The sequence below is a fragment of the Falco peregrinus genome, unplaced genomic scaffold (assembly GCF_023634155.1).
Source record: "Falco peregrinus isolate bFalPer1 unplaced genomic scaffold, bFalPer1.pri scaffold_42, whole genome shotgun sequence".
NCBI classification, from domain to species: Eukaryota; Metazoa; Chordata; class Aves; order Falconiformes; family Falconidae; genus Falco; species Falco peregrinus.
This window is the reverse complement of record NW_026599609.1, coordinates 1320368-1338224: the sequence shown is the minus strand read 5'-3', so window position 1 is coordinate 1338224 and position 17857 is coordinate 1320368. Positions and strand designations below refer to the sequence as shown.

At 44.8% G+C, this 17857-nt stretch overlaps 1 pseudogene; it reads left to right on the top strand.

The window, feature by feature from the left end:
• The window catches only part of LOC129783464 (ankyrin repeat domain-containing protein 26-like), a 70247-nt pseudogene that overhangs the window by 17500 nt on the left and 34890 nt on the right, over nt 1-17857 (top strand).

The following is a 17857-nucleotide window of genomic DNA, read 5'->3' as shown; positions in this document are numbered from 1 at the left end:
GGAGAGGAGGCAAGAGAGGTGGCGATCCAAAGGAAATACCGTGGTATGTTGTGTGCTGGGTGTGAAGAAACCCTCGAATTCAACACTCGCTCCTTAGTTTGTCCTCGGCAACAGAACCGCTGTGCACCTTTTGGGCGCAGGGGTGATGGGGAAAAGCAGAGTGAAATAAAGGGCTCAGTGTCTCCCCTCTTCCTGCATTTGTAGGTGCCCTGACTGCAGTGGGAGCAGAGGAAGAGGAAGATGCTGAATCTCCCTGGGATTCTGAGGTATTCCCTGTGAAGGACACCGGGGTTCCCAGTGGGGCGGGGGTGGGGAGCGAGATCCAGAAGCACTCGGAGCTTGGGCCCTGCCGCGGCTGAGGCTTATTTCCCCTTCTCCTGGTTCTGCTGTATGTTTGTAACTGGGGGCCCTTGAAATACTTGTGCTGTGTGCTAGCTGCTCAGCGAGGCTTGGGGTGAAGGTAGGTCGAGCTAATGATTTGGGTCTCGTGGCAACTGGCCCTTGCAGTTGGGTTTCTAGTACAGTATTGCGGCAGTGAAGTTTCTTGCTGCTTAAAATAGCCTGAGCTTCTCAGCGGGGCTGGCGGGATTGTTGCTTTTTCACCACACAACTCTGTTCCGCTGACGTGTTCAGTGGTTGCCCTTAGGGTCTGCAGCCTAGACGATGAGCTGCTTTGGGAAAGAGCCTTTCTACCTTTTTGGCCCTTTTTGAGAGTAACGTTCAACAGAGATACCGCACGTGCTGGCTGTGTTGGCCCTTTTAGTTCTTCCTGTCTGTGGTAATGGGTTAGAAGAAAGCGAGCAGAGTCTGTAGCTTACGCCCTCTGACTTTTCTTGTGAGGAAGAAGGAACTCTTCCCCACCCGCTTCTTAAAAATACAAGGCTCAAATGCTGCTGGGTTGTTTTGGGGTTTGTTTTTTTTGTAGAGCCTTGGTTTCTGTAAGCTTTGTCTTGCTTGTCTTTGTTCAGCCCTTGCAACCGGGAGTAGCAATGTGTTCGCTCCCCACTGCAGGACGTGTGCCTGGGGAACATCAGCACAAATTTGAGTATCGGGTACGAGTTCAGTCGAAAGTTGGGCCCCCCCCAGACCTGCGGTTACGGGTTCGCAACCCACAGCTCGAGTTACCGTGTTAATTCTCTCTTGCGGCTGTGCAGTTTGCCAGCGTGACAGACTAGTTTAGATGAGTTGTGAGGTTTTTGCCCAAGATCTGAAAACACACAAGTCTGCTGTGATTTTCCAATAGACTGTGTCTTGACGTGCCCTTTCCAAGGGGCTGATCAAAGGCTTTTGTGATTCCATGCTGTGCAAGTTGGCTTAGCAGGAACATTTTGCGTAGAAATGAGTTGAGAATTTGTACCGCTGCTCACGCCCGTGTGTTATGCTCTACAGACGGATTCTGAAAGTCCGGAAGAAGGATCACCTGGTGTGTTGCTTCCAGCTGCAGACAGACACGGAGCACGCTCGCGGATTGTTTCAGGGGAGCGCCACACCGGTAACTTCGTGGTGGACTAAATGTTTGTCTGTAAACACGTATAGGCTGAAGTGAGCTGTTATCGATGTCTGCCTTAGGAATGCGCTTACGGTGTGGGTGCGCGCTATAGCAGTGAAGTGCTTAGTATTTGTTAATGAACACCAGCTCTCACGGCGCTTGCTGGCAAGTTGTAAGGGAAGTTACCTTGTTTGCGTTGCGTGTGTCCTTTGGATGTGTTTGTATGTCCTTGGGTTCGGGTTCTTGTGGCATAGTGCTGAAAGTGTATGTGGTTTAGGGCTGACCTGTCTGAACACCTGAACGTTCTTGGATGATAACGTAGCAGGAGAAAGCTATGATGTGGCCAAGCACTTTCCCCCCGTCTTAATTTTTGATACCTTGCTGTTATGCTTTGCCTAGGAGCTAAAATGTGACTGAAAGTTCAGGGTTTGTTGTGAAGGGCTTCTGCCTGTAGTTTGTGCCGCTGTCTCTTGAGCATCTGGAGTGTAGAGTGGCAGGGAAGTTTTGCTGTTGGCGTAGAACTCTCATCTGAAGGATTTCTCCTTTACTAAACGGTCAGTCCTGCTTGTAGTGTAAGTATGATAGAATAGCTGAAGAAGCGTATCCAGTTTTAGTTTAGTAAGCTGGAAGCAAAACTTTAAAAGCTCCTGGGAGCTTGTAAATCCCCTTGCTGAGTAGTTGTCATGCTTTGTATGATTCTACTAAGAGAAGTTTAAAGTCAGCGTAAAAAGGAGGTAAAAGGTGATTACGCTAATCTTTCTAAGGTTTTTCTGTACTGCTAGACCACCAAGTTTACTGAAATCAAATGCTGTTTGCTTTTTAACCGCTTTTGTAAACGTGAAAATTTTGCTGTGGAGCCCTTCTTAGTAACATTTCGTGCACTTCTTTCATGAGAGGACTCAAACTGTAAGATGACTAAAGCAGAGGACTTGAGAAATATAGGTGGGCCAGTAGATTGTGTGGGTTTGTAAGTGATTTCCATGTTGGACAAAAAATTTTTAAAAAAATACATTATTGGAACTGTGCTATAAATGCAGATGACAACCAATTGTAAGGTGTTGGTTTTTTTCCTTTCCACACAAGCTAGACCCGAACAACCTGATAAGAACTAGTTTGCTTCTACCTCATTGAATGATGTGTATGAGGTGTCTGTGTCCGCACCCACGTTTCCTCTGTCCCATCAATGGAAAGGAAAATACTCCTCAACATTAAACACTTGTAGGATAATCGCAGTCGTAGTGCTGCCGGCCTGTTTTATGGTAATTCGTTACAGCAGACCAGCTTTGGCTTTTGAAATAATCTTTGTAGAAGGCAGGATTCAGCTCCTCAAAATAAGTATTTTGATCTTGTTGTTGTGTTAACAAGCATGTCCTTCCTGCTTCCTATGGATTGTCCTAGTTCTGTGAGTAGTATTTCTTAAATCCAAGGCGCACGATGGGAAGCGTGCGTTGTCCATTTCTTGTATACCGATACAAATGCTGGATGTTGAAGTGGATTGAATGTTAAGTATCGCAGTCTCGATGGAATAAAGCTTGCGAGTAATACTTAGTTGTAGAAACTGCTGATGTTGAATGGAGTGAAAGGTACCTTCAATTAAATGAAGTAACACTTCCCAAAACATTTTTTTACCTCCAGGCATTTTGGAGAACCCCGACAATTCCCAGGTAAGTATTTGTTTGTGTCAGACCGACTACTTGTCCTGCTCGTTAAATATTATGTAGTTACTTTAAGTTTGATTTTTTTTTTTTTTATTTATTTTTTTTTTTTGTCGTCATTGGGTTGTCTTTCATAGCTGAAGACCCCTGCATCTGTTTTGGAAATGAATGAAACCTCTCCTAAAAAAATGCAGCAGAAATCAGGTAATGTTCACGGCATGTAGTTCTGGGTTTAGCTTCGTAATCTTTCTAGACGGGAGTATTTAATAAAGCATCTGATTGATTTGTTTTGCGGATCTGTTGGAGGAATTTGGTTTAGGACACGCAGAAGATGTTGAAGGTGTTCATAACAATCTCTTCGTAGTGTTCTTTTATGAACAGAGCCATTGTACTTGCAATTTTCTTTCTAATACGAAATTAATGGCTCTAGCAAGGCATCCCGGGAGCAGGTGGTGTGCTGAAATATACCTCGGTGTATGCGTTTGCTCCCTCCTCTAGCCTGCTGTTCAGCACTGTCCATACCCTTCCATGATGTACGCTTCCTACACCGTACTTGCTGTCATCTCCCCTTTTCAGGCAGTCCTGAAAGTCTGCTTTTCTTTCAGGGGCTCAACACCCCCACCCCCCCCCACCCCCCCCCCGTTCCTGATTGTCTTGGTCCTTTGAGCATGTGCTGTGGCTGATTCCAGGCTAGGGGGCTGTAGGCTAGGCTGTCCAGGAGCTGCAGGTGAGCCACAAAGGGGAATTCTTGGGCTCGTGCCGTAGCTGTAGTTTGCAGGAATTATTACTTGCCTGGCTTTATCTCTACCTGCCTGGCAGTCGTTTTGAAACATGTACAAACACGTTCCTCTGAGGCTTCCCTCTCTTGTTTCATGGAAAATGACCAGCAGGCTCAGAGGCAGGGGAGGGAGGTGAGGAAGAGAGACAAGATGGGAGGAAATGAGTGTCAGCGTGTTGTCAGGAATTCTTTTTTCTTTGGAAACAAGGCTAAAGTTGAGGCGGCTAGCTGGTCGGCTATGTATTGGGGAGAGGGTATGTAACCTTAATGGGGTTTTTTTGTTTCTTTGTTCTGAGGTTTATTGATTTGTATAGTTGATAATTTGTGTTGTATTTTGTATTAATCACGCTTGTTAATCGGATGAGAAACAATTTGCCATTCAGGTTTTAGAGTTTCTACAATTGGCTATTGACAATATAAACCAGAGAGAGGTGAACAGATATGCAGGAAAGTAAGCGGACTTGGAACTATTTGTATTCTCTACTTAGAAGTTACAAGTTCTTTGGCATCTGTGCTTTAGGCGAAGAAAAAACCAGTATTGTTGTTCTTTTGACAATAATAGAGATGAAACTTCTCTCTAGGAGATGTATCTTCCTCCTTCTCCTCTCGCTCTTCTCCCTCTCCTGTATTTGCAATGGGTAAGCGACAGGTCCTCTCTTGCCCTTTATTTTGCAGTGACGGTGTTCTGGTAAGGCACACAAATACTTGTTAGAGGTTGTTCAGTTAAAACTTGAGTTTTGGTTATGCGTGTATTCCACAGTAATGTGAAGCGTAGCCCCACAACGGACAGGTATGTTACGATATTCCCGACACAGAAAAGTTGCCTTTTCGTGGCTCATTTCATGTCGGCTGTTCTTCCTGCGTGGCTTTATTCAGCTGCGTCATGCTGGTTTTTAGCCATATGTTACCTTGAAGGTCAGGTGCCAAGAAGTAGGTGTAGATGTAAAAATTTCTTTCTTTCAAACATTTTATGTTTGGATTTGGGTTTAAGGAATTTAGGTTGCTTCGGCAAAGCATCGTGATTCCTGCAGCACAAATATTTCTGACTCTAAAAGGGTTGAAATGCCATCCTTGACAACTTGATTTCATAAATCTGGAGAACAGGTACAGTATCTTTCACAATTAAATGTTCAGTGAGGGCTGGAATTTCCCATTCTATTTACTTTGTTACTGTCGCATAGTAATACATTCTTAAAATCTATTTTTGAGGCAAAGTAGTGGTGTTCTCGTGTTTTCTGTATAGAAGAGTAGCTGCTGTCCACTGCAATCTGCAAAAAGTCATTATGTAAGACAGTTTATGAGGAGGGAAGCCTCAGAATAGAGTGGAGAGGTGAGGACTAATTGGAAAGAACTCAGATGACCAGAAGTCATTTTTCGATGCTAGCTAGAAGAGCAGACAGAGTAAAAGGTGGGGGATTCGCATCTTTTTGTGTGCGCTGCACTGCAGGCATCCGTTAATAAAAATGCATGGTAGCAATAGATGACAGGCAACAATACTGGAATCTGGTTTACCCTGTGAATTTTTTATATACGTTTTTTTGAATGGTGGTCTCTTCAGAAGCCTTGGAGTAGGGTTCTGCCAGTGTTTTAACTAAGAATTTCTCCCTGTGCTAAAAGTGAAGAACTCTTGACAGCGAGGAGTCATCCTCTTTCACAATGTTGACAGAAGCCAATAGAAGCCAGTGTTGGCAGAAAATAGACTCGTGAATTACTGCTCCAAGGAAAGAAGAAATTTTACTTGCAACAGCTAATGGGAGAAGTCCTTATCTTTTTAGTTGATGTTTTTGAGTTATTTTTCCAGTGGTTGGAGAAAATAATTACGGACTGGAGTTACTGACACGATGAGAACTGGAATTTTGCAGGTAGAAGAACACTGTAGCCTTTCATCTTTCCTGCTTCTTCCTTGTTCTGTACCCATCATACAGAAATGTCAAGATTGATTAAACCCTATGGAAAAGGGTTCTTAGGGGCTCCAACGTTGTTAAAATCTTACCTAAAAAGGGAGACTTCAGGCTCAGATAGCTGCTGCTGAAAACTTTCCCGTTGACCGTGATGGGCAAGGCTGAAGAGGAGTTAAGGCTTGCTTTTCATTCTAGCAGCATGGCGCCTAATTTTGAAGTGACTGCACTCTGAAACAGAATCCGAAAGACGAAGACACCTACGTACTCTGAACAGAGAATGTGACTTGCATCCTTAGAAGGCCCGTACAAAAGAAAACCCTGGGTGCTCGCAGGTCTGCTTTTATCCAGCTTTCAGGCAGATACGGTTGACCAGAAAAGCTGGTCATTCAGCCTGTGCTGTGCACAGGGGAGGTGTCACAGCTCTCCTGCATCCACAAAATATCTAAGTCTATCTTCTAAGCAAAATTGTGGTGCCCATGTTACATGATGGGAGTGATGGCGCATATCAAGTTGTATGGTAGGAAGCTGCCTGCATTTTTCTGTTTGTGACCTGAGTGAACACTGGTGAAGTGACAGAAGAAGTCTGGTAAGCGTACCTTCATGGAAGCAGAGTAGGAGCAGCCCCATCTGTCTGACCGACTGACCACCCGCTGCTGTACTTGGGTGGAGAGGCTTCTAGGAGTAGCACATAGACAATGAAAGTTTGTGAAAGGAGTCACCTACAGGAGAAAATGCCAAAAGCGAGGTTGGCCCTGTGATTCATCAATAGTAGACCCTTTTGTATTTTTATGATCTTCTGGATTTTCTTCCTGTCTTGCTCGCTTTTCTTGTGCGAAGAATGTTGCGTCCCTCTCTAGCAGCAAAGCTTTGTGCATAGCCATCTCCTGCTGGAGAGGAGGCAAGAGAGGTGGCGATCCAAAGGAAATACCGTGGTATGTTGTGTGCTGGGTGTGAAGAAACCCTCGAATTCAACACTCGCTCCTTAGTTTGTCCTCGGCAACAGAACCGCTGTGCACCTTTTGGGCGCAGGGGTGATGGGGAAAAGCAGAGTGAAATAGAAGGGCTCAGTGTCTCCCCTCTTCCTGCATTTGTAGGTGCCCTGACTGCAGTGGGAGCAGAGGAAGAGGAAGATGCTGAATCTCCCTGGGATTCTGAGGTATTCCCTGTGAAGGACACCGGGGTTCCCAGTGGGGCGGGGGTGGGGAGCGAGATCCAGAAGCACTCGGAGCTTGGGCCCTGCCGCGGCTGAGGCTTATTTCCCCTTCTCCTGGTTCTGCTGTATGTCTGTAACTGGGGGCCCTTGAAATACTTGTGCTGTGTGCTAGCTGCTCAGCGAGGCTTGGGGTGAAGGTAGGTCGAGCTAATGATTTGGGTCTCGTGGCAACTGGCCCTTGCAGTTGGGTTTCTAGTACAGTATTGCGGCAGTGAAGTTTCTTGCTGCTTAAAATAGCCTGAGCTTCTCAGCGGGGCTGGCGGGATTGTTGCTTTTTCACCACACAACTCTGTTCCGCTGACGTGTTCAGTGGTTGCCCTTAGGGTCTGCAGCCTAGACGATGAGCTGCTTTGGGAAAGAGCCTTTCTACCTTTTTGGCCCTTTTTGAGAGTAATGTTCAACAGAGATACCGCACGTGCTGGCTGTGTTGGCCCTTTTAGTTCTTCCTGTCTGTGGTAATGGGTTAGAAGAAAGCGAGCAGAGTCTGTAGCTTACGCCCTCTGACTTTTCTTGTGAGGAAGAAGGAACTCTTCCCCACCCGCTTCTTAAAGATACAAGGCTCAAATGCTGCTGGGTTGTTTTGGGGTTTGTTTTTTTTGTAGAGCCTTGGTTTCTGTAAGCTTTGTCTTGCTTGTCTTTGTTCAGCCCTTGCAACCGGGAGTAGCAATGTGTTCGCTCCCCACTGCAGGACGTGTGCCTGGGGAACATCAGCACAAATTTGAGTATCGGGTACGAGTTCAGTCGAAAGTTGGGCCCCCCCCAGACCTGCGGTTACGGGTTCGCAACCCACAGCTCGAGTTACTGTGTTAATTCTCTCTTGCGGCTGTGCAGTTTGCCAGCGTGACAGACTAGTTTAGATGAGTTGTGAGGTTTTTGCCCAAGATCTGAAAACACACAAGTCTGCTGTGATTTTCCAATAGACTGTGTCTTGACGTGCCCTTTCCAAGGGGCTGATCAAAGGCTTTTGTGATTCCATGCTGTGCAAGTTGGCTTAGCAGGAACATTTTGCGTAGAAATGAGTTGAGAATTTGTACCGCTGCTCACGCCCGTGTGTTATGCTCTACAGACGGATTCTGAAAGTCCGGAAGAAGGATCACCTGGTGTGTTGCTTCCAGCTGCAGACAGACACGGAGCACGCTCGCGGATTGTTTCAGGGGAGCGCCACACTGGTAACTTCGTGGTGGACTAAATGTTTGTCTGTAAACACGTATAGGCTGAAGTGAGCTGTTATCGATGTCTGCCTTAGGAATGCGCTTACGGTGTGGGTGCGCGCTATAGCAGTGAAGTGCTTAGTATTTGTTAATGAACACCAGCTCTCACGGCGCTTGCTGGCAAGTTGTAAGGGAAGTTACCTTGTTTGCGTTGCGTGTGTCCTTTGGATGTGTTTGTATCTCCTTGGGTTCGGGTTCTTGTGGCATAGTGCTGAAAGTGTATGTGGTTTAGGGCTGACCTGTCTGAACACCTGAACGTTCTTGGATGATAACGTAGCAGGAGAAAGCTATGATGTGGCCAAGCACTTTCCCCCCGTCTTAATTTTTGATACCTTGCTGTTATGCTTTGCCTAGGAGCTAAAATGTGACTGAAAGTTCAGGGTTTGTTGTGAAGGGCTTCTGCCTGTAGTTTGTGACGCTGTCTCTTGAGCATCTGGAGTGTAGAATGGCAGGGAAGTTTTGCTGTTGGCGTAGAACTCTCATCTGAAGGATTTCTCCTTTACTAAACGGTCAGTCCTGCTTGTAGTGTAAGTATGATAGAATAGCTGAAGAAGCGTATCCAGTTTTAGTTTAGTAAGCTGGAAGCAAAACTTTAAAAGCTCCTGGGAGCTTGTAAATCCCCTTGCTGAGTAGTTGTCATGCTTTGTATGATTCTACTAAGAGAAGTTTAAAGTCAGCGTAAAAAGGAGGTAAAAGGTGATTACGCTAATCTTTCTAAGGTTTTTCTGTACTGCTAGACCACCAAGTTTACTGAAATCAAATGCTGTTTGCTTTTTAACCGCTTTTGTAAACATGAAAATTTTGCTGTGGAGCCCTTCTTAGTAACATTTCGTGCACTTCTTTCATGAGAGGACTCAAACTGTAAGATGACTAAAGCAGAGGACTTGAGAAATATAGGTGGGCCAGTAGATTGTGTGGGTTTGTAAATGATTTCCATGTTGGACAAAAAATTTTTAAAAAAATACATTATTGGAACTGTGCTATAAATGCAGATGACAACCAATTGTAAGGTGTTGGTTTTTTTCCTTTCCACACAAGCTAGACCCGAACAACCTGATAAGAACTAGTTTGCTTCTACCTCATTGAATGATGTGTATGAGGTGTCTGTGTCCGCACCCACGTTTCCTCTGTCCCATCAATGGAAAGGAAAATACTCCTCAACATTAAACACTTGTAGGATAATCGCAGTCGTAGTGCTGCCGGCCTGTTTTATGGTAATTCGTTACAGCAGACCAGCTTTGGCTTTTGAAATAATCTTTGTAGAAGGCAGGATTCAGCTCCTCAAAATAAGTATTTTGATCTTGTTGTTGTGTTAACAAGCATGTCCTTCCTGCTTCCTATGGATTGTCCTAGTTCTGTGAGTAGTATTTCTTAAATCCAAGGCGCACGATGGGAAGCGTGCGTTGTCCATTTCTTGTATACCGATACAAATGCTGGATGTTGAAGTGGATTGAATGTTAAGTATCGCAGTCTCGATGGAATAAAGCTTGCGAGTAATACTTAGTTGTAGAAACTGCTGATGTTGAATGGAGTGAAAGGTACCTTCAATTAAATGAAGTAACACTTCCCAAAACATTTTTTTACCTCCAGGCATTTTGGAGAACCCCGACAATTCCCAGGTAAGTATTTGTTTGTGTCAGACCGACTACTTGTCCTGCTCGTTAAATATTATGTAGTTACTTTAAGTTTGATTTTTTTTTATTTTTTTTATTTTTTTTTTTTGTCGTCATTGGGTTGTCTTTCATAGCTGAAGACCCCTGCATCTGTTTTGGAAATGAATGAAACCTCTCCTAAAAAAATGCAGCAGAAATCAGGTAATGTTCACGGCATGTAGTTCTGGGTTTAGCTTCGTAATCTTTCTAGACGGGAGTATTTAATAAAGCGTCTGATTGATTTGTTTTGCGGATCTGTTGGAGGAATTTGGTTTAGGACACGCAGAAGATGTTGAAGGTGTTCATAACAATCTCTTCGTAGTGTTCTTTTATGAACAGAGCCATTGTACTTGCAATTTTCTTTCTAATACGAAATTAATGGCTCTAGCAAGGCATCCCGGGAGCAGGTGGTGTGCTGAAATATACCTCGGTGTATGCGTTTGCTCCCTCCTCTAGCCTGCTGTTCAGCACTGTCCATACCCTTCCATGATGTACGCTTCCTACACCGTACTTGCTGTCATCTCCCCTTTTCAGGCAGTCCTGAAAGTCTGCTTTTCTTTCAGGGGCTCAACACCCCCACCCCCCCACCCCCCCCCCCGTTCCTGATTGTCTTGGTCCTTTGAGCATGTGCTGTGGCTGATTCCAGGCTAGGGGGCTGTAGGCTAGGCTGTCCAGGAGCTGCAGGTGAGCCACAAAGGGGAATTCTTGGGCTCGTGCCGTAGCTGTAGTTTGCAGGAATTATTACTTGCCTGGCTTTATCTCTACCTGTCTGGCAGTCGTTTTGAAACATGTACAAACACGTTCCTCTGAGGCTTCCCTCTCTTGTTTCATGGGAAATGACCAGCAGGCTCAGAGGCAGGGGAGGGAGGTGAGGAAGAGAGACAAGATGGGAGGAAATGAGTGTCAGCGTGTTGTCAGGAATTCTTTTTTCTTTGGAAACAAGGCTAAAGTTGAGGCGGCTAGCTGGTCGGCTATGTATTGGGGAGAGGGTATGTAACCTTAATGGGGTTTTTTTGTTTCTTTGTTCTGAGGTTTATTGATTTGTATAGTTGATAATTTGTGTTGTATTTTGTATTAATCACGCTTGTTAATCGGATGAGAAACAATTTGCCATTCAGGTTTTAGAGTTTCTACAGTTGGCTATTGACAATATAAACCAGAGAGAGGTGAACAGATATGCAGAAAAGTAAGCGGACTTGGAACTATTTGTATTCTCTACTTAGAAGTTACAAGTTCTTTGGCGTCTGTGCTTTAGGCGAAGAAAAAACCAGTATTGTTGTTCTTTTGACAATAATAGAGATGAAACTTCTCTCTAGGAGATGTATCTTCCTCCTTCTCCTCTCGCTCTTCTCCCTCTCCTGTATTTGCAATGGGTAAGCGACAGGTCCTCTCTTGCCCTTTATTTTGCAGTGACGGTGTTCTGGTAAGGCACACAAATACTTGTTAGAGGTTGTTCAGTTAAAACTTGAGTTTTGGTTATGCGTGTATTCCACAGTAATGTGAAGCGTAGCCCCACAACGGACAGGTATGTTACGATATTCCCGACACAGAAAAGTTGCCTTTTCGTGGCTCATTTCATGTCGGCTGTTCTTCCTGCGTGGCTTTATTCAGCTGCGTCATGCTGGTTTTTAGCCATATGTTACCTTGAAGGTCAGGTGCCAAGAAGTAGGTGTAGATGTAAAAATTTCTTTCTTTCAAACATTTTATGTTTGGATTTGGGTTTAAGGAATTTAGGTTGCTTCGGCAAAGCATCGTGATTCCTGCAGCACAAATATTTCTGACTCTAAAAGGGTTGAAATGCCATCCTTGACAACTTGATTTCATAAATCTGGAGAACAGGTACAGTATCTTTCACAATTAAATGTTCAGTGAGGGCTGGAATTTCCCATTCTATTTACTTTGTTACTGTCGCATAGTAATACATTCTTAAAATCTATTTTTGAGGCAAAGTAGTGGTGTTCTCGTGTTTTCTGTATAGAAGAGTAGCTGCTGTCCACTGCAATCTGCAAAAAGTCATTATGTAAGACAGTTTATGAGGAGGGAAGCCTCAGAATAGAGTGGAGAGGTGAGGACTAATTGGAAAGAACTCAGATGACCAGAAGTCATTTTTCAATGCTAGCTAGAAGAGCAGACAGAGTAAAAGGTGGGGGATTCGCATCTTTTTGTGTGCGCTGCACTGCAGGCATCCGTTAATAAAAATGCATGGTAGCAATAGATGACAGGCAACAATACTGGAATCTGGTTTACCCTGTGAATTTTTTATATACGTTTTTTTGAATGGTGGTCTCTTCAGAAGCCTTGGAGTAGGGTTCTGCCAGTGTTTTAACTAAGAATTTCTCCCTGTGCTAAAAGTGAAGAACTCTTGACAGCGAGGAGTCATCCTCTTTCACAATGTTGACAGAAGCCAATAGAAGCCAGTGTTGGCAGAAAATAGACTCGTGAATTACTGCTCCAAGGAAAGAAGAAATTTTACTTGCAACAGCTAATGGGAGAAGTCCTTATCTTTTTAGTTGATGTTTTTGAGTTATTTTTCCAGTGGTTGGAGAAAATAATTACGGACTGGAGTTACTGACACGATGAGAACTGGAATTTTGCAGGTAGAAGAACACTGTAGCCTTTCACCTTTCCTGCTTCTTCCTTGTTCTGTACCCATCATACAGAAATGTCAAGATTGATTAAACCCTATGGAAAAGGGTTCTTAGGGGCTCCAACGTTGTTAAAATCTTACCTAAAAAGGGAGACTTCAGGCTCAGATAGCTGCTGCTGAAAACTTTCCCGTTGACCGTGATGGGCAAGGCTGAAGAGGAGTTAAGGCTTGCTTTTCATTCTAGCAGCATGGCGCCTGATTTTGAAGTGACTGCACTCTGAAACAGAATCCGAAAGACGAAGACACCTACGTACTCTGAACAGAGAATGTGACTTGCATCCTTAGAAGGCCCGTACAAAAGAAAACCCTGGGTGCTCGCAGGTCTGCTTTTATCCAGCTTTCAGGCAGATACGGTTGACCAGAAAAGCTGGTCATTCAGCCTGTGCTGTGCACAGGGGAGGTGTCACAGCTCTCCTGCATCCACAAAATATCTAAGTCTATCTTCTAAGCAAAATTGTGGTGCCCATGTTACATGATGGGAGTGATGGCGCATATCAAGTTGTATGGTAGGAAGCTGCCTGCATTTTTCTGTTTGTGACCTGAGTGAACACTGGTGAAGTGACAGAAGAAGTCTGGTAAGCGTACCTTCATGGAAGCAGAGTAGGAGCAGCCCCATCTGTCTGACCGACTGACCACCCGCTGCTGTACTTGGGTGGAGAGGCTTCTAGGAGTAGCACGTAGACAATGAAAGTTTGTGAAAGGAGTCACCTACAGGAGAAAATGCCAAAAGCGAGGTTGGCCCTGTGATTCATCAATAGTAGACCCTTTTGTATTTTTATGATCTTCTGGATTTTCTTCCTGTCTTGCTCGCTTTTCTTGTGCGAAGAATGTTGCGTCCCTCTCTAGCAGCAAAGCTTTGTGCATAGCCATCTCCTGCTGGAGAGGAGGCAAGAGAGGTGGCGATCCAAAGGAAATACCGTGGTATGTTGTGTGCTGGGTGTGAAGAAACCCTCGAATTCAACACTCGCTCCTTAGTTTGTCCTCAGCAACAGAACCGCTGTGCACCTTTTGGGCGCAGGGGTGATGGGGAAAAGCAGAGTGAAATAGAAGGGCTCAGTGTCTCCCCTCTTCCTGCATTTGTAGGTGCCCTGACTGCAGTGGGAGCAGAGGAAGAGGAAGATGCTGAATCTCCCTGGGATTCTGAGGTATTCCCTGTGAAGGACACCGGGGTTCCCAGTGGGGCGGGGGTGGGGAGCGAGATCCAGAAGCACTCGGAGCTTGGGCCCTGCCGCGGCTGAGGCTTATTTCCCCTTCTCCTGGTTCTGCTGTATGTTTGTAACTGGGGGCCCTTGAAATACTTGTGCTGTGTGCTAGCTGCTCAGCGAGGCTTGGGGTGAAGGTAGGTCGAGCTAATGATTTGGGTCTCGTGGCAACTGGCCCTTGCAGTTGGGTTTCTAGTACAGTATTGCGGCAGTGAAGTTTCTTGCTGCTTAAAATAGCCTGAGCTTCTCAGCGGGGCTGGCGGGATTGTTGCTTTTTCACCACACAACTCTGTTCCGCTGACGTGTTCAGTGGTTGCCCTTAGGGTCTGCAGCCTAGACGATGAGCTGCTTTGGGAAAGAGCCTTTCTACCTTTTTGGCCCTTTTTGAGAGTAACGTTCAACAGAGATACCGCACGTGCTGGCTGTGTTTGCCCTTTTAGTTCTTCCTGTCTGTGGTAATGGGTTAGAAGAAAGCGAGCAGAGTCTGTAGCTTACGCCCTCTGACTTTTCTTGTGAGGAAGAAGGAACTCTTCCCCACCCGCTTCTTAAAAATACAAGGCTCAAATGCTGCTGGGTTGTTTTGGGGTTTGTTTTTTTTGTAGAGCCTTGGTTTCTGTAAGCTTTGTCTTGCTTGTCTTTGTTCAGCCCTTGCAACCGGGAGTAGCAATGTGTTCGCTCCCCACTGCAGGACGTGTGCCTGGGGAACATCAGCACAAATTTGAGTATCGGGTACCAGTTCAGTCGAAAGTTGGGCCCCCCCCAGACCTGCGGTTACGGGTTCGCAACCCACAGCTCGAGTTACCGTGTTAATTCTCTCTTGCGGCTGTGCAGTTTGCCAGCGTGACAGACTAGTTTAGATGAGTTGTGAGGTTTTTGCCCAAGATCTGAAAACACACAAGTCTGCTGTGATTTTCCAATAGACTGTGTCTTGACGTGCCCTTTCCAAGGGGCTGATCAAAGGCTTTTGTGATTCCATGCTGTGCAAGTTGGCTTAGCAGGAACATTTTGCGTAGAAATGAGTTGAGAATTTGTACCGCTGCTCACGCCCGTGTGTTATGCTCTACAGACGGATTCTGAAAGTCCGGAAGAAGGATCACCTGGTGTGTTGCTTCCAGCTGCAGACAGACACGGAGCACGCTCGCGGATTGTTTCAGGGGAGCGCCACACTGGTAACTTCGTGGTGGACTAAATGTTTGTCTGTAAACACGTATAGGCTGAAGTGAGCTGTTATCGATGTCTGCCTTAGGAATGCGCTTACGGTGTGGGTGCGCGCTATAGCAGTGAAGTGCTTAGTATTTGTTAATGAACACCAGCTCTCACGGCGCTTGCTGGCAAGTTGTAAGGGAAGTTACCTTGTTTGCGTTGCGTGTGTCCTTTGGATGTGTTTGTATGTCCTTGGGTTCGGGTTCTTGTGGCATAGTGCTGAAAGTGTATGTGGTTTAGGGCTGACCTGTCTGAACACCTGAACGTTCTTGGATGATAACGTAGCAGGAGAAAGCTATGATGTGGCCAAGCACTTTCCCCCCGTCTTAATTTTTGATACCTTGCTGTTATGCTTTGCCTAGGAGCTAAAATGTGACTGAAAGTTCAGGGTTTGTTGTGAAGGGCTTCTGCCTGTAGTTTGTGACGCTGTCTCTTGAGCATCTGGAGTGTAGAATGGCAGGGAAGTTTTGCTGTTGGCGTAGAACTCTCATCTGAAGGATTTCTCCTTTACTAAACGGTCAGTCCTGCTTGTAGTGTAAGTATGATAGAATAGCTGAAGAAGCGTATCCAGTTTTAGTTTAGTAAGCTGGAAGCAAAACTTTAAAAGCTCCTGGGAGCTTGTAAATCCCCTTGCTGAGTAGTTGTCATGCTTTGTATGATTCTACTAAGAGAAGTTTAAAGTCAGCGTAAAAAGGAGGTAAAAGGTGATTACGCTAATCTTTCTAAGGTTTTTCTGTACTGCTAGACCACCAAGTTTACTGAAATCAAATGCTGTTTGCTTTTTAACCGCTTTTGTAAACATGAAAATTTTGCTGTGGAGCCCTTCTTAGTAACATTTCGTGCACTTCTTTCATGAGAGGACTCAAACTGTAAGATGACTAAAGCAGAGGACTTGAGAAATATAGGTGGGCCAGTAGATTGTGTGGGTTTGTAAATGATTTCCATGTTGGACAAAAAATTTTTAAAAAAATACATTATTGGAACTGTGCTATAAATGCAGATGACAACCAATTGTAAGGTGTTGGTTTTTTTCCTTTCCACACAAGCTAGACCCGAACAACCTGATAAGAACTAGTTTGCTTCTACCTCATTGAATGATGTGTATGAGGTGTCTGTGTCCGCACCCACGTTTCCTCTGTCCCATCAATGGAAAGGAAAATACTCCTCAACATTAAACACTTGTAGGATAATCGCAGTCGTAGTGCTGCCGGCCTGTTTTATGGTAATTCGTTACAGCAGACCAGCTTTGGCTTTTGAAATAATCTTTGTAGAAGGCAGGATTCAGCTCCTCAAAATAAGTATTTTGATCTTGTTGTTGTGTTAACAAGCATGTCCTTCCTGCTTCCTATGGATTGTCCTAGTTCTGTGAGTAGTATTTCTTAAATCCAAGGCGCACGATGGGAAGCGTGCGTTGTCCATTTCTTGTATACCGATACAAATGCTGGATGTTGAAGTGGATTGAATGTTAAGTATCGCAGTCTCGATGGAATAAAGCTTGCGAGTAATACTTAGTTGTAGAAACTGCTGATGTTGAATGGAGTGAAAGGTACCTTCAATTAAATGAAGTAACACTTCCCAAAACATTTTTTTACCTCCAGGCATTTTGGAGAACCCCGACAATTCCCAGGTAAGTATTTGTTTGTGTCAGACCGACTACTTGTCCTGCTCGTTAAATATTATGTAGTTACTTTAAGTTTGATTTTTTTTTATTTTTTTTATTTTTTTTTTTTGTCGTCATTGGGTTGTCTTTCATAGCTGAAGACCCCTGCATCTGTTTTGGAAATGAATGAAACCTCTCCTAAAAAAATGCAGCAGAAATCAGGTAATGTTCACGGCATGTAGTTCTGGGTTTAGCTTCGTAATCTTTCTAGACGGGAGTATTTAATAAAGCGTCTGATTGATTTGTTTTGCGGATCTGTTGGAGGAATTTGGTTTAGGACACGCAGAAGATGTTGAAGGTGTTCATAACAATCTCTTCGTAGTGTTCTTTTATGAACAGAGCCATTGTACTTGCAATTTTCTTTCTAATACGAAATTAATGGCTCTAGCAAGGCATCCCGGGAGCAGGTGGTGTGCTGAAATATACCTCGGTGTATGCGTTTGCTCCCTCCTCTAGCCTGCTGTTCAGCACTGTCCATACCCTTCCATGATGTACGCTTCCTACACCGTACTTGCTGTCATCTCCCCTTTTCAGGCAGTCCTGAAAGTCTGCTTTTCTTTCAGGGGCTCAACACCCCCACCCCCCCCACCCCCCCCCCGTTCCTGATTGTCTTGGTCCTTTGAGCATGTGCTGTGGCTGATTCCAGGCTAGGGGGCTGTAGGCTAGGCTGTCCAGGAGCTGCAGGTGAGCCACAAAGGGGAATTCTTGGGCTCGTGCCGTAGCTGTAGTTTGCAGGAATTATTACTTGCCTGGCTTTATCTCTACCTGTCTGGCAGTCGTTTTGAAACATGTACAAACACGTTCCTCTGAGGCTTCCCTCTCTTGTTTCATGGGAAATGACCAGCAGGCTCAGAGGCAGGGGAGGGAGGTGAGGAAGAGAGACAAGATGGGAGGAAATGAGTGTCAGCGTGTTGTCAGGAATTCTTTTTTCTTTGGAAACAAGGCTAAAGTTGAGGCGGCTAGCTGGTCGGCTATGTATTGGGGAGAGGGTATGTAACCTTAATGGGGTTTTTTTGTTTCTTTGTTCTGAGGTTTATTGATTTGTATAGTTGATAATTTGTGTTGTATTTTGTATTAATCACGCTTGTTAATCGGATGAGAAACAATTTGCCATTCAGGTTTTAGAGTTTCTACAGTTGGCTATTGACAATATAAACCAGAGAGAGGTGAACAGATATGCAGAAAAGTAAGCGGACTTGGAACTATTTGTATTCTCTACTTAGAAGTTACAAGTTCTTTGGCGTCT